Source organism: Cricetulus griseus, chromosome 2 (assembly GCF_003668045.3).
Source record: "Cricetulus griseus strain 17A/GY chromosome 2, alternate assembly CriGri-PICRH-1.0, whole genome shotgun sequence".
NCBI classification, from domain to species: domain Eukaryota; kingdom Metazoa; phylum Chordata; class Mammalia; order Rodentia; family Cricetidae; genus Cricetulus; species Cricetulus griseus.
In genome coordinates this window covers 409,391,363-409,407,892 of record NC_048595.1, presented here as the reverse complement: position 1 = coordinate 409,407,892, position 16,530 = coordinate 409,391,363, and the positions used below count along the sequence as shown (strand labels likewise).

Genomic DNA, 16,530 nt, shown 5'->3' with positions numbered 1-16,530 from the left:
CTACCTGTCTATTTTTGTGCCAATACCAAGTTATTTTCAGGACTATAGCTCTGTAATAGAGCTTGAAGTCAGGGATGGTGATGCTTCCAGAAATTTCTTTATTGTACAGGGTTGTTTTGGCTATCCTAGGTCTTTTGTTTCTCCATATAAAGTTGAGAATTGTTCTTTCAAGGTCAGTGAAGAATTGTGTTGGGATTTTGATGGGGATTGCATTGAATCTGTAGATTGCTTTTGGCAAGATTGCCATTTTTTACTATGTTGATCTTGCCTATCCAAGAGCATGGGAGATCTTTCCATTTTCTGGTATCTTCTTTAAGCACAAAGAACTTTTAAAATAAGACGGTAATATTTAATTGGACAATACACATAAAAGTTTTTTTCTGTCTCCAAATCTCCAATGAGGATATTAATAGGCTAGTTTCTAAACAAATGTAAATTTAAAAAATGGCAAAGGCCATAGTTTGCTCAATAATACTATTGTTTACATACCATGTGGGTTGTCTTGCAGCAGATACTAGCTTGTCAAGCTTCAGGTGGCAAACACTAAGCTGTTGCATTTGCAATTGTCCAGCTGTATGTTGGTTACTCTGGAGACTCTGGGGGCATGTGTTATTGAGAGATGATCCTGCTGCCACCAGCTCTTTTCTCACTGTTGGGTCCACTAAGACAGCGCCTTGGAGTCCTTAAGATGCAAGACCTAGCAAAAAGCCTTCCACTAAGCCCTTGGATACCACAATGTTTTGCTTGATAAATTCTGTTGCTTCTTCAATTATATTGTTGATTTTGGGTGCTGCTTTATTTGCTTGTTTCTTAATCTTTTTGCTTTGTTTACATCTTTCGCAAATCTCTTCCAGTCAATCTGCACATAGCCACTGTGACTCGAAACCTGCAGGAGAAGAAAGCCACCACCTACTGCAGTTGCTGCAAGTTTTCCAACTTTCTGAAATAAAAATTCTGCACACTAGCCACTCACACTACCCATTACAATCTGGGTAGCTACTGAGTATTTTTTTTTATCATAGGTCTTGAACTGTGGCCAAATACTTGATTCCACCAGTGGTGTCTTCTTCCATACTCAGTTAAATCCAAAACTTCGTAAGACTTGTCATCACTTTCACAGTCTTGGGTAGGGGGTTCCAGGCCATGATACCGCCAGCAGCCAGTTTGGGTGATCCCTGCCTGCCATCCTCTCCCCAACACTTCAAAGTGTGCCCAAATGTTTTGTTTTTAGACAGAGTATCATTGTGTATCCCTGGTTGGCCTGGAACTTGTTTGTAGAGCAGGCTTGCCTCAAACTCACAGAGATCTATCTACCTCTGCCTCCCAAGTGTGATTAAGGTTTATAACCACACATCCAGCCTTATGTGATGGTTTTGATACAAGTATACTGTGAATTATGTTCAAAAATCATAGCTAATTCAGTATATATATATATATATATATATATATATATATATATATCTCCATGTGGATATCTTAATGTCTTAGTGTTCTATTTCTGTGAAGAGACACCATGGCCATGGCAACACTTATAATATAAAGCATTTAATTGGGGCTGGCTTACAGTTTCAGAGGTTTAGTCCATTATCCTCACTGTGGGAAGCATGGCTGGATGAAGGCAGACATGGAAGCTGAAACTTCTACATTTGGATCCGAAGGTAGCAGGAAGAGGGAGACACTGGGTTAGGCTTGAGCTTTTGAAGCCCCAGAGGCCACAACCAGTGACATACTTTCTCCAACAAGGCCACACCTACTCCAACAAGGCCTTATCTTCTAATCCTTCTCAAGTATTTCCACTCCCTAATGACCAAACATTCAAATATATGCACCTTTGGGGACTGTTCCTATTCAAAAATACCACACTTACTTTGTAAACTTGGTCTTTTGACCCTTTGTTGATTTTCAGAATCATCAAGAGTATCTTCAGGTGAACTTGAAGTACATAGTGTGTTCCAGGTTGCATAGCGAGACCCTGTTTTAAAAACAAAGCAAACAGACCCTGCCCCACCCCCCACCAAAGTACCTCATAAACAGCTGCAAATTTGTGTGCTTGCCAACTCCTGAGTTCATATTCCCAGAAGCAACCTCAGATTCAGTAGTATGTGTCTAAAGTCCCAGCACTCCTGTGTTAAGACAAGATATAGAGAGGACAACCCTTGGCAGCTTGTGGGCCAGCTACACCAGAGTGTGTAACACAGTGGCAGACAAGGGTACAAAGTGTGAAGTTATTCCTTGAATTCCACTTGTGTGCTGTGACACACACCCCCTCACACACATGAGCAACAACCCACAAATATTTGGAAACAGACATTTAACAAGGGTACAAGAGGCATGGCAGTCAGGTGCCTGCTGCCACGCCTGAAGACCTGAGTTTGATTCCCAGGACTCACTTGGTCAAGGGAACTGATTCGCACAAGCCGTCCTCAGACTTCTATGTGCATACCATGACATGTGCACATACATTCACAGGATGAATACATAAACACACATAATTAAAAAAAAATCAAAAGATGCTTCACTAATGAGTTCCTGAAGAAAGGCAAATTGAAACAAGTTGATCTTTCCCCCAGAAGGCTGGCAAAGGCCAAGTGTTGACAAGGATAAGACAAATGGCTCCTTTGCATACTATGGTTAAAATTACAAGTTGGTTTTAAAAAGTTTTCTGAAAGGCAACATATGTTTCTTTTTTAAAAAATAAAGTCTGAGCCGGGCAGTGGTGGCAACGGACCCCTTTAATCCCAGCACTCAGGAGGCAGAGGCAGTGGATCTCTGTGAGTTCCAGGCCAGCCTGGTCTACAGAGCCAGTTCCAGGACATCTAGGGCTACATAAAGAAACTTTGTCTCGATACCCTCTCCCAACACCAAAAAAGTCTAGATACTACATAACCTAGCCATTTTATTTCTAATAATTTCTAGAGGCATAATTAGATAAAGGACAACAATTAACTGTAAGGGTGCTAGGTGGAATAGTTTATGTAATAAGTGCTACTAAAGCACATGAATATAGGGTTTGGAGGCATTTTTCTGTTTTGTTTTGTTTTGTTTTGTTTTCTGAGACAGGGTTTCTCTGTGTAGCCTGGAACTCTATCTGTAGACCAGGCTGACCTTGAACTCAGAGATCAACCTCCTTTGCTTCCTGAATGCTGGGATTAAAGGTATGCGCAAGCATGCCTGGCTTGGAAGGTGTCTTTTAAAGACACAGACAGTGCTCAGCTAGCTGTAAAGTGTGCCAGTATTTTCCATCAACGCTTTGCTGTGTGTTAAGTAATTGGGGATGGAAAGGTCAAATGTTTCAAGTGCATTACTGAGGTGACTGCCTGGAATGTGCACTTAGAAAGGCTCAAGGTAGATAGCTGTTTTCAAACTGTGCTGTGGCCAACAGTGTTTTGTTTTGTTTTAACTAAAGGACATTTCAACCCATTAAACTAAAGAACATTTCAACCCATTCAGAAACTGTGAGCTCAGTAGAAAGCTTTGGATTGTTTTGGAGGGGAAAATCTTGAGCTGATTCAAAGGACACAAAGAGTAGACCCCCAATAGAAACCAGATGTTCTTGTTGTGGTTATCTTTTAATGACCACCAGCAGTCAAACCCTAAAGTCCACATCTTCAACACAGTGAGTTATGCCCTGGTGGCTGCACAAACTACCTGGCTGCTTTGTTCATGAGAGGCAGACAGCTCCCTGAGAACGAATGCTGGCCCCATATGTGAGCACAAACCCGCCTTATCTCACATAGCATGAAGAAACTTGCAGAGGGAGCTTGCTCCCATTATAGAAATGAAAACATTAAGATCCTGAGAACTTAAATGACTCACTTATGGTCATCCTGGAGAGACACATGCCCATTCACGCCAGAGTGTGCAGTTGTTCCTATACTGTCACCCTTTCCTTCTTATATGGAACAGAGCTAAAAGTCGCGTTGACTAATCCCAATGGGACCACCATGGCTTTCTAAAAATCATGGTGTTTCCTTCTCAGTTGGGACCTAGCTGCTGCCCTTGACCTCTCCCCACCCCAGTGCTCTTCTGTTAGCTTCTTCTGAGTGCTTGGAATGTCCCTGAATCAACTAGAGAGGCTATACCTGGTCCATAGGACCTCAGGGAGTCTGGCTATGAGACTCTGTGCTTGCATAGCTCATGGCTTAGGAAGTCTTTGCATGCCATCTCTGAGTATCGTAACACAGAGGCAGTTCAGCTCAACAAAGTCCATCTCTCCACAGTTAGATTTTCTCAAACTGGTTAATTCTAAGACAGTCCCATTCCTACTAGGGCTGCATGAAACATGAGCCTGTAGGTTTAAGATATCTTTATTCAGATAAACACCAGCCAAATGCAAGCTAGAGCGTGCCCAGGGCAGCCAAGCAGCGAGGCCAAGAAGAAGGGGCTTCCATGTGCTCTGCAGCCCTTTAAGAGCCCATGCTGCTTCATCCTGACCTCAACTTGACCACGCCTGTCAAGGCATGGTCAGGCACACCTGTAGCCAGCCTCTAATAGGTGTGGCTTACTGTCCCCTACAATTCCCCTTTTAGTCTAAAAGAGAATTAAAACTTAACAGTGTAAAGTATCCAAAATTAACAATCATAAAGGTGAAATACAATAAGATACAATAATCTGCTATTGCAATCCTAACTACGTCTATTTCAGCTAAACCCTAAAGTCATCTGAAAGAGATGTCCAAACCTGAACACCTCCTTCCATTCCCAACCCTAAACAATAGGAAAGTTATTCCTAACTAGACTTACACTACCTAATAGACAATAATGGGGGATGGGAGGGCGTAACATCCTCCAAGTTACTTCCTGCTGAAATGGGACGATGTGGGGTCCTGTGGGAAGAAATTGTTAGTATAGTGAAAATCTCTAATGGATTATCCAGTCCATGTTAGATGGGATTTGCTTGATTGAAGATCTAGGTTGAAATCCTCAACTTGAGTGAAGTCAGTACTTGAAGCTCTAGTCGGAGTGTCAGTTGAAATGGAGTAAGCTGGATCCAGTGCAGTCGAGGAGGTATGGCCCAATTTCTTTTCCGGAGCATCCAGGGATTGTTGTCAGGCAGGTATTCATTGGTTGTGTGGAACTCAAACATAAGTGTCAGCAGAGAAATGTTTGCTTGTATATGTATGCATACTGGGAAAGGCAATCATGGAAAAATTATAATTGTGAGATGGTGTACACCTTGAAGGAAAGAGCCAAGAAAGACAAAGACAGTCCCCCAAATTCCTCTCTCATTCTGTATTATATCAATTGGCTTCTTGATATAATACAGAAACTCTAAAGTTTAGTTAAACAATATGCTTGTATTTTAGGGGAGGAAAGCCAAATCCAACTCTAAGTCCAGCATTGATTTACTTGAATAGGGAGTAGGAAACGAAGAGAAATAGTTATTTGAGAGACAGCTGTAAAGTTTACCGTATGGCACGTTCCTTTTGTTTGATGGTTATAGCTACCTTCTCTTCTTAAGCATCTACCCATGTAGTTTTCTTGGACTTCTGGAGATGAGTTTTCCTGTGAAGATAGAAACAAGCACTTCCTTTTCCTTTGGGAGGTTTCTATTTAGTTTATGAGATATACCTCAGTAAATACCTGTCACTAGTCCTTGTCGAGAGATTTGTCTTTTTCACCTCGAATCTTGATCAACTTTGATGGTATCCAGAGTTTTTATTCTCCTGTGGAAACAAATGCAAAACCCCTACCCCAACATAACACATGTCTAGGTCTCCATAACGAGGTTAGTACATCTTTAAAGTATATTGGTTGATTCAGTTCAGCAGTTTTTTTCCATAGTCCAGTGTCTTTATGCAGCTGTTTGTCCTTTTTCATTGGCGTTAAGAAAGCTTAGTGTCAATAAAGCATTGTGCAACCTATGTTTGGGGGGTTTGACTTACCAGCTTGTCTATGGAGCATCTCCTTAAGTGTCCTATTAGATCTCTCAACCACTGCTTTTCCTGTAGGATTGTGTGGTATACTGGTGACATGCATTATGTTATAATATTTGAAAAACTGTTCCATTTTTGAGGAGACATATGCCGGAGCATTGTCAGTTTTTATATGTGCAGGTATACCCATAACTGCCACCACTTCTAACAGGTGTGTAATAACAGAATCAGAGTTTTCAGAGCAGTAGCAGTAGCCCCTTTGGAAACCTGAGAATGTGTCTATAGTATGTTGTACATATTTCAAATTTCCAAATTCTGTAAGGTGAAAGACATCCATCGGCCAGATCTCATTCCTCTGAATGCCTTTAGGATTACAGCCTGCTGGCAGTGGAGTTTGGTTATAAAAAGAACAAGTAGGACAGTTTCTCACTATTTCCTTGTTGCCAAGTGATGGAGAAGTCCTCTTTTAAACCTTTGCTATTTACATAATTTTTTTATGAAATTCTGGGGCTTCTAGCACACCAATTAATAAATGATCAATATTGTCATTGCCTTGTGGGCCTGGCAGACCCCTATGGGACCTGATATGCATAATGTATAGAGGATTGCTTTTGTTTCTGATTGTTTCCTGTAATTGTAAAAACAATGAGGTTAATTCTGTATTATCAGGAACGAATTGTGCAGTCTCTATTTGTAAGACAACTCTCTCTGCATATTGGGAATCAGTAACTATGTTAAAAGGTTCTGTAAAATCCATAAGCACCATGAGAATTGCATATAATTCTGCCTTCTGTACAGATGTATATGGACTTTGAACTACTTGACTTACCTCACTTTCTTTATAACCAGCCTTACCTGATTTGTTAGCATCAGTGTAGAAGGTAAGAACTCCAGAAATGGGAGTTTGTATTACAATATGTGGAAGAATTCAGACTTTTTTTTATGAATTTAATTCTGTCAGTTTTGGGATAGTTGTTGCTAATCATTCCTAAAAAAGTCAGTAAGAGCTATTTGCCAATATTAATTATCCTTCCATAAGGAGGAAATTTCATCATTAGTTAAAGGTACTATAATTTCTGCTGGATCTTTTCCAGTCAGTTGACGAAGTCTTAATTTGCCCTTTAAAATCAAATCAGAAATCTTTTCTACATATGTCTTTAACTTTTTATTCTGTTTATGTGGCAGAAATATCCACTCCAATATAGTGTCTTCCCTCTGCATCAGAATTCCAGAAGGATATTCTCTGGATGGCAAGATGACCAGAATACAGTCTAAATCAAGGTTTATCTGATCTACATGCGCATCCAATATTCTGTTTTCTACCCATTGTAGTTCTTTTTCTGCCTCAGCAGATAATATTCTTGGACTGTTTAGGTCCTTGTCACCTCTAAGAGCCATTTTTAAATGTTTTAAGTCATGACCTTCCACCCCAATAATCGTCTATAATTGAGAAATTTCTCCTAGCAGCTTCTGAAGACTATTAAGAGTTTGATAATGATCCCTTCTAATTTGCACCTTCTGTGGCCTGATTCTTTGTAAGTCTATCTTATAACATAAATAGTTAATAGAATCTCCTCTTTGTATCTTTTCTGGGGCAATCTGTAACCTCCATCTAGGCAGAACTTCCTTCACCATGTCAAACATATGTTCCAAATTTTCCTTATTGGAATCTGATAAAAGAATATCATCCATGTAATGATAAATGAGGGGTTGTGGAAATTTTTTTACAAATTATTTCCAAAGGTTGCTGTATAAAGTGTTGACATAAAGTAGGACTATTTAGCATCCCCTGAGGTAAAACCTTCCACTGATATCTCCGAACTGGCTGTGAGTTATTATGAGTTGGTACAGTAAATGCAAATTTCTCTCTATCACTTTCTTGTAATGGTATAGTGAAAACAGTCTTTCAGGTCAATTACTATGATAGGCCATCCTTTAGGTATTAAGGAAGGCAATGGCATTCCAGGCTGTAGAGAGCCCATAGGCTGAATTATCTTTTTTTTTTTTTTTTTTTTTTTTTTTTTTTTTTTTTTTTTTTGTTTTCCGAGACAGGGTTTCTCTGTGTAGCTTTGGAGCCTATCCTGGCACTGGCTCTGGAGACCAGGCTGGCCTCGAACTCACAGAGATCCACCTGCCTCTGCCTCCCTAGTGCTGGGATTAAAGGCGTGTGCCACCAATGCCCTGAAATAAGGCCTGAATTACCTTATTTATGGCTCTCAGGTCTGTCAGCATTCTCCAGTTACCTGATTTCTTTTTGATAACAAATACAGGAGAATTCCAAGGGCTGGTAGACTCCTCTATGTGTCCAGCCTCTAGCTGTTCCTGTACTAACTTTTCTAGAGCCTCTAGCTTCTCAGAGGTCAAAGGCCATTGCCCTATCCAGACAGGTTCATCTGTAAGCCATTTTAATGGCAGGGCCTTTGGTTCATCTGAAGGTCTATCATTTGGATTTAGTTTCTGTACAGCCTGGATGGTTGGTAACCATTTCCCATAGCGTCTTACCTGATCTTTTCTACTATCCAGCGATTGGACATAATTTGTATCTGACACTGTAGGGATGTTAATTTGAGTTTTCCATTGCTGTAAGAGATCACGACCCCAGAGATTTATAGCTATATTTGCCACGTAAGGTTTTAGTCTCCCTTTCTGTCCTTCCGGTCCAATGCGGATCACCGAGCAAACACTCTATTGTATTCTAGATAGTGTTCCAATTCCCCAAAATTGTACATTTGCTTCCCTGAGTGGCCATTCCTTCAGCCAGGACTTGTGGGTAATAATAGTAATGTCCGTGTCTGTGTCTACTATGCCATTAATAATTTTATCATTGATTTGTACTTTTAAGTGAGGTCGTTTGTCTTTGATTGAGGTCTGCCAAAATATGTGCTTTTTTGTTTTAAAGATTTTATTTATTTTTTATTATGTATACAGTCTTGTGCCTGCACACCAGCAGAGGCATCAGATCTCATTCAAGGTGGTTGTGAGCCACCATGTGGTTGCTGGGAATTGAACTCAGGACCTCTGGAGGAACAGCCAGTGCTCTTAACCTCTAAGCCATCTCTCCAGCCCAAAATATGTGCTTTTTGTATTATCCAGTCTTATCTGATTCTTCATCACTAGCCAAACTACCATCTATGGCATTGTCACCTTTCACAATAGACAAAGAACTATCTATTCATCTTGTTAGAGATTGTCTTCCACTGCTACTGAAAATGAACAGACTTTTTTCAGTGTGGGGGCCTTCTTGAGGTCCCCTTTGGAGTTTCCCAGCCTTAACGGGTTCCCTTGCATATCCCTGGTTGATCTACACTCATTAGTCCAGTGTCTGCCTTTACCCCATCTCCTACACAATCCAGAAGGCAGTGGCCTTTCACGTGAGGGATGGTTAGAATTTCTTTGCCTACAGTTTCTCCTTACATGTCCCATTCTACCACAGCTGAAACATCTATTTTCCTAACGCTTTCGTGAAGTCCTGGAGTGGTCTCTTCCTACTTGAGGTTCTGGTTCATAGTAGTGATGAACCCTGGCCTCTTGGTACCTATATTGATCCCTGTAAGGTGTTTCTCTTTTCCATGCCCTTTTGTCATCATCTCTGGGACTCTTAATCTCCTGCTGCCTTTTGAAACCTCTTGGGATGGCTTCTCCTGCCCAGATTCCAGCATCTTGCACATTATAGTCAATGTGGGCAGTATGCAGAACCCATTCTTCTAGCAGAGATGATCTGATCTTTAAAGGCAAGAGTATTCTTTTGCATATTGGGTTTGCATTGTCATAAGCTATTGTATACACAATTGAATGTCTTACTGCTGGATCTGTTACTTGAAAAGTCTACTGCTCTGGTCAACCAGTCTAAGAAGTCCTTAAATAGTTCTGTTGGTCCCTGTTCTATTTTGGTATAAGCTTCCAGTTGTTCTCCTGGCTCACAAACCTTATCCCATGCATTTAGTGCTGCTTTCCTGCCTAGGGACAGCATATGGTCATCATATTCAGCCTGAACCTGTGGGTCAGCATAAATAACCTCTCCCAAGATTTTTTCTAGAGGCGCATTATGACTGTCTTTAATTGCTTGACGTTCGAGAAGCTTTCTTTCCTCTCTGATCAATGCCTTACATTCGATTTGACAAGAATTCTCAAGTACAGCTGTCACCAGTCCTACCTATCCAATCTGCGGGCGTCACCCTGTTAAATGTGGCCCATGAATATATAGCTGTTTTACGTATGGGCTATGAAGACCATATGAGGCAACTGATTCTTTAATATGCTTAAGATCTTTCAACTGTATAGGCTGCCATACATAAGCCACCTGTCCCTGGGAGTGTTTTTTAATTGGTGGCTTTTCTACCAATATTGCTGGGTAGAATAATGGTGTACACGTAACGACTTTAGAATGATTGAAATACCTGTGTGGAGTAGGTGCCTCAGAGTGGAGTGATTCTGTCTCCTCATCCTCAAAGCGATCCTTGAGCCTAGCAACAATATCTTCATGGAAAGTTTCAATTTCATTAATCATGAAAGATTCAAGGCATGATAGCAAATCCGTGAATTGCTGTGACTGCTGTTCTATATGGTTTTCTAGGTGTTTAATACATTCGTCCCTAGCTAGCATTTGGGTGGCATGGGGACTGCCGTCCAGGAATTGAAATTTAGACTCAAGGTCGTGATTTGCCTCAGCAATCGACCTGATGGACCTTTCTAGTTTGTCAGCTCTGTTCTGTAATTCATATTGCAAACTTTCAAACTTAGATTCAACTCTATTATCTACCCTCTTGTATTTTTCAGCCATTGATTTAATGGCATTATCTAATTGTTTAAACCTATCATGGGTATCTTGCATCTTGGTAGCCAGACTACAGGACAGAGAGGCTATCTGAGTTTCCAGTTGGCTACATATATTCTTTAGTTTATCACAGCCCTCTGACTGCCTAGCCTCTAATGCCTCTGGAATGGAGCATCTCTCTGTGTTTATCTTATCATAAATGTGCTGCATTTCAACTTGGGTAATAGATAGCTCTGCCCGTATCGTATAAGACATAGAACAAAGCCTATCATCTAGCTTCTGTTCTGCATGCTTCATAAACGTATCATGGGTCAGTCTGGTCTCCAAAACCTCATTCCGTAAAGCTTGCATGTCCTGTAGGCAGGTGATGAAATTAGCTTTATCCCTGTTCCTGAGGCCTCTGGCTAGTGATAATGTGTGTATTAGCATGTTACCAGCTAGCAATGCATATAGGCCAATATTCGGCAGATCAATCTCTTCCTCGAACAATGAATTTATATAAGAAGTGAAAATGTTACCAACTGAGACCAATGACAGATATTCGGCCATATTCACCAGCAGCTTTCACTCCAGATGTGGTAACCACTTTTGACCAGCAGGTGACTTTTGACCAGCAAGTGACGCAGGTAGCGGTTGTTTTGAGTAGGACCTGAAATTTCCTGAAAAAATCCTTATAGAGCGTGTTAAGAAGGGATTGGGGGTGTGTTTTTACTAGGTATGGGAAAACCTTTGAATGGTATCTGGTGGAGACCAAGCTTGGCAGATGTAGCTGGACACGGGCTGGCGGCTGAGCTTGCACAGTGGGCAGCGCAGCTCGGGACGCGAGCTATGTGGGCAGACCAGCTACATGGCTTTTGATTCTGTGCCGCAGGCGTGCACAGGCAGCTAGATTTGAGTGAGAGCATGCGGCTGAAAGAGGCGGTGGACATGCGGTTTTTCCGCCAGCTGCTGCAGGCCACAGAAACTATAGCGGCCCACACTGAAAGGGCAAGCCTGTGTTGGTCACAGCTCAGGGCCGCTGGCGCATGCACGTGGCTAGCGGTAAATGAACGTGTAGCTGCAGCGCAATATTGCTGCCTGGAGCAGTAAAACCGGCAGGCAGGCCTGTGGAAGATTTAAACTCTCCCAGCCAGGCGGGCAGCGACTGAGCACAGGGCAGCGGGAGAAGTGGTAACTCACTGTTTTCGCTGGGGGGTCATGTGCGGCAGGTCAGGGCGCAAGGCTGTGGGTTTTCGTGCACTGACGGGTCGGAGCAATGTGGAAACCTAAAGTGCAGCAGATCCTAAAGCTATCTCGATTCATGGCTTCTGGGCTTTGGGGCCTTTCCTGGCCTTTCAGCTCCTCAAGCAGAAGCCCTCCCAGAATGGGGCTTGCATGGAGCACGAGCCAGTCATGGATTTCAGTTGGGTGTCAGGTGAAATGTGAGCCTGTAGGTTTAAGATATCTTTATTCAGATAAATACCAGCCAAACGCAAGCTAGAGCGTGCACAGGGCAGCCAAGCATCGAGGCCAAGGAGAAGGGGCTTCTGTGTGCTCTGCAGCCACTTAAGAGCCCATGCCGCATTATCCTGTGGTCAGGCACACCTGTAGCCATTACTGTCTCCTACAGCTGCAGACATCAGGTCTGGCTCTTGAGTGTTGCCAGTCCTTCCCTGGAGACGCACATCCTTCCCTGTGGCATTTGTCCTGCTAAGCACTGTCAGCTCCAGGACATAACAAACCTGGCCCTGCCACTTGGAATCCAGGCTAACACATTATTGACTTCCAGATGTATTATTTTCACCAAGACTAAAATAAGCTTCTACTAAAGTGACACACGATAGTGCCAACGTCTGTGTGTTACTTGAGTCAGTTCCAGAGCCTCTTGTTGCTCTGAAATGTCTTTTATACGCTGTGATGAGTTTGTCAAATTCTCCTGCTTTCAACTGCCAGGATAGGCCACACTTCACAGCCTTCCTTCCTAGTGGTTTAGACCTGTGCTGTTGGACTCCTGGAGTGTTACGGCTTATGGAGATGGAGGCTCGTGACCCTTGGATAGACATTAAAATAGTTGATTTTGAGTTTGTGTTTTTACACCTCAGAATGCTGTATGGAGATATGCATTTTCCAATCTTTACCGACCTGAGGCAGATGAGGTTTTTTGAGGCTTTTATTCTGTACCCTTTGCCCCTGATAATGCCCATAATTGCCAGATTATTTTCTTTGCTGGAAAATGGAGCCAGTGAAAAGACTTGGACCCCATGAACAACAGCCTGGGTGCTTACAGTCATGGCTTCTAAGCAATCCACAGTGGGGTTTTTTGTTGTTGTTTGTTTGTTTGTTTTGTTTTTGATTTCTTTTTTGAGTCAGGGTTCTCAGTATAGCCTTGGCTGTCCTGCAACCCACTCTGTAAACCAGGCTGGCCTCAAACTTGAAGAGATCCTCTTGCCTCTGACTCCTGAGTGCTGGGATTAAAGGCATGCACCACCACTGCCTGGCTTTTTTTTTTTTTTTTTTTTTGAGGTGTGGTGGTAAGGGCAGTCCACATTTTGGGCCTAGGTGGAAGCTATGAGGTCTGAGAACTTCCTGAATGTCATCACACAAGTTACTTACAAGCCACCACTACAAATGACAAGGACGATCTCACTAGGGTACCTATTTAAATTATCTTTATCAGCAATGTTCAGGAAAACTAATTTGAAGTACCAAGTATAGTTCTTAATATATATTACAAATAAGTGTGTAACTATTACAAAAGATCTGCCTACAATTATCTTGTGGAAACCTGGTGTGATGTGTGCCATGCTTTGGGCTCCGTTATGGAGTGGCTTCCCTAAAAGCTCCTGGCAGTTTTCAGTTATGTAACAAAGCAGAAGGAGAATTGATCACAGGAGATTGAGGGGGTGTTGTCTTTTCTGAGCAGGACTTTGTCCTGTGGTGCAGCATACATATGCCATGACATCTGGCAGGTAGACAGGCCTGAAGTGTGTAAGGCGTGGTCTCTAGAGGCACAGCTCTTGTTGTGGGTGAGGCTTAAGAGAAATGTTAAGAATGAGCTGCTGCCAAGATTATGGACAGTGATAGTCTGCTCAAATCGTAACATGGACCTGGGGCATGAAAATCAAACCTTCCTTGTTCCTACAGTTCAAAAAGTCTAAAGATACCATTATCACATACTTGTTTAGTATTATTTGAGAACTTTTCTTTCTTAACAGGTGTACTACTAGTACAGACTAAAATGCTTGGTACTATGAACACAACTGTTGAGATCATTACAGTGTGCACAATTCTTTTTTTATAATTTATTTTTATTTTATATATGTGCATTAGTGTTTTTTCCTGCACAGGACAGTCGGTGTCCTGTCCCTAAATCAGCTTGCATTTTATTTTAGCTTTCTTGAGCTTTTACTATCTGTAAACAACATCTACTTCCACTCAGCACAGGGGATTCCTTATTCTAGCTTATTCAATGACATCTTACCTCCCCAAATCCACATGCTGCTAAAATTCCTTCCCACAAGGAGACTAAGCAACATCTACTCTTCCTGTATAGGTTGCAACAACATGCTATTTCCAAAGTTAACTGTGGAAAGCCAGCAACAAATTAGGTTTCCTTACAAAGCCTAGGTGAGGTGTTACTAACAGGAGTGTGGACACTCTTGCCCTCACTGGCCACAGACATGGAGTTTTCACATTCTTCTCCCTGGGCCTATAGACTCTAGCCCCTCCCAGAGGTCACTGCAATTAAGGCAGAGTTGTATACAACAGATAGCAGAGAAAGAGAGTCAGGATACTCAGGTAATGGTCTTGTGACCCTCTGCACCCCATCATGTGGGGATGTAAACAGTCAACAAGCTCAGCTGGGATAATCTTTTGCAAAGGGGCATAGTTAAACTCCCCAAGATGGTGGTTGCTTGGCTTGGAGGACAGTCACTCACATACACATAATCCTAAAGTATAGGTGGATCACATGGACTGTGGAAATGTCTGTATTAATGTCAGTCTTAAAAGACCCCCTCACATCCCATTTTTTACTCTTTCCCAAAGTTAGTAACTATAAATTAACTTGCATCCTTTCAGTTTCTTCTGGAGCTCAGAGACAGTGGCCAACACACTTGAAATAATGAGTATGGTGTGTGCAGGTGTTTGCACAAGTGTGTAGATATATGAACAAGTGGAAGCCTAAGAGAGAGGCTTCGAGGGAGTTAGTGAGGAGAGAGTTGGTGCCCTAAGTTTCCGCAGCATCCACCTGAGGCCTGCTCCAAGCGACTTTCTGCTCTGTGAACATGTAATTTCTCCTTTTTTGGCTTGAGCCATTTTGAGTTGAATTTCTCAGAATGAAGAGTTCTGAAATAAAGTAGTATTTTGATGCCTCTGGCTTTTTCTGAAATTAAATGATCTCCGGATATAGTCTTTTAAGAGAAAATGACAGGTCTACAATTATCACCAATGTACACCATCTCCAGAAATGTGTAGGGTTGACTTACTTCATGTGGCTCTCACACATATTGACTGTTACAATTTGTTTAAGCCATTGTTTATGTCTTAAGCTGGAAAAAGATGTTTGAAACTATTTTTTAGTTTTACTATCATTGTGTGTGTGGCAAATTAAAAAAATGCAAATCCAAATTTGAGAGTTAGAGACACCTTTGTAAATACAGAAACATGTTTTTGATTAAAAATGAGTGTGATAAGACTGGTAGTTTATAAACTATCTGTGTCCTCTCCAAAAGTCATGTTCAATGTAATCCCAGTGTGAGGGGTGAGGCCTTTGGGTAGTGAGGTCATGAGGTCATGAGGTCCAGCACCATTGGAACGCTTATAAAAGGCCTTCGGAGGGAGAACTCACCATTCATCCTTCTGGCCTCTGCTGTTCCTCCTCCAGAGATGCAGCTACCAGCTACCATCTTGGAATCGGCAGGCAGCCCACACCAGACTCAGGACCATAACCACCTTGCCATTGGATTGCCCAGCCTGCAAAATAATGAAAAATAAAACCATAGTTTATTAAGAACCCAGCCAGTGGTATTTATACAAAACAGCACAAATGGACCAGACAACCAGAAATACACTTGCAGCACTAATGTACCTCCATTTAAAATTTTTTTAAAGGAATGGGTAACAGAATTCAAAAATTTAAGAAAATTGATTGAATATGTCTAAAACATTCTCTGTTTTGCTTTGTTATTTATGGTACTAGGGATTGAACCCAGGACCTCTCATCCTAACCCAGTGCCGGCCCCCCCCCCCCCCCCCCCCCCGCCCCAGAGCCTTACTTTTACTGGGAAGCACAACTTTTCAGGAATTCCATCTACTGTGCAAATATCCTCCTTCTGATTAATTCAAGCAAAACAAAATGCTTTTTGCAGTTGCTTAGTAGAAAAAATACAACCTGTCACTCCATTTCTTGGAAAGAATTCTATCCCCACCCCCCAGGACTCAGCAAGTCAGTGCTCACAGATGCACTGCTCCCCGACCCCCAGAACTTAGCATGTCAGTGTGAATTTGTGAAGTGTGAATATGTGAAGAGGAAACTCAGGGGATCCATATATACTTGAAAAGTTGTACATTCTAACTATGGACAGAGGGAGGAGCACTCCTGCCAGGAGATACAACAAACATTCCACCGAACTGGAAGCTCAGACACCCCCCTAGTTACTTTGGGCTTCTGATGTCCTTAAGTCAACAGGCTAGAAATAATAGTGTTAGGAGGGGTGGTTGATCTAGATTACCAAGGGGAAATTGGATTGCATGTGATAAAATCTGGCCAATGGGTTTTAAATTTAATTTTCTATATGTGTTCACTGTATTTAAAATTTACTTATTAAAACTAAAAACAATTAATTGTATATGTCTGTGCTCAGGTATGCCACAGTGAATGTATGGAGGTCAGAGGATGACT

The 16,530-nt window shown here is 41.9% G+C and overlaps 1 pseudogene; it reads right to left on the bottom strand.

The window, feature by feature from the left end:
- Positions 1-683: 683 nt before the first annotated feature.
- LOC100773716 lies at positions 684-1,963 on the bottom strand (annotated as a pseudogene).
- Positions 1,964-16,530: the final 14,567 nt, after the last annotated feature.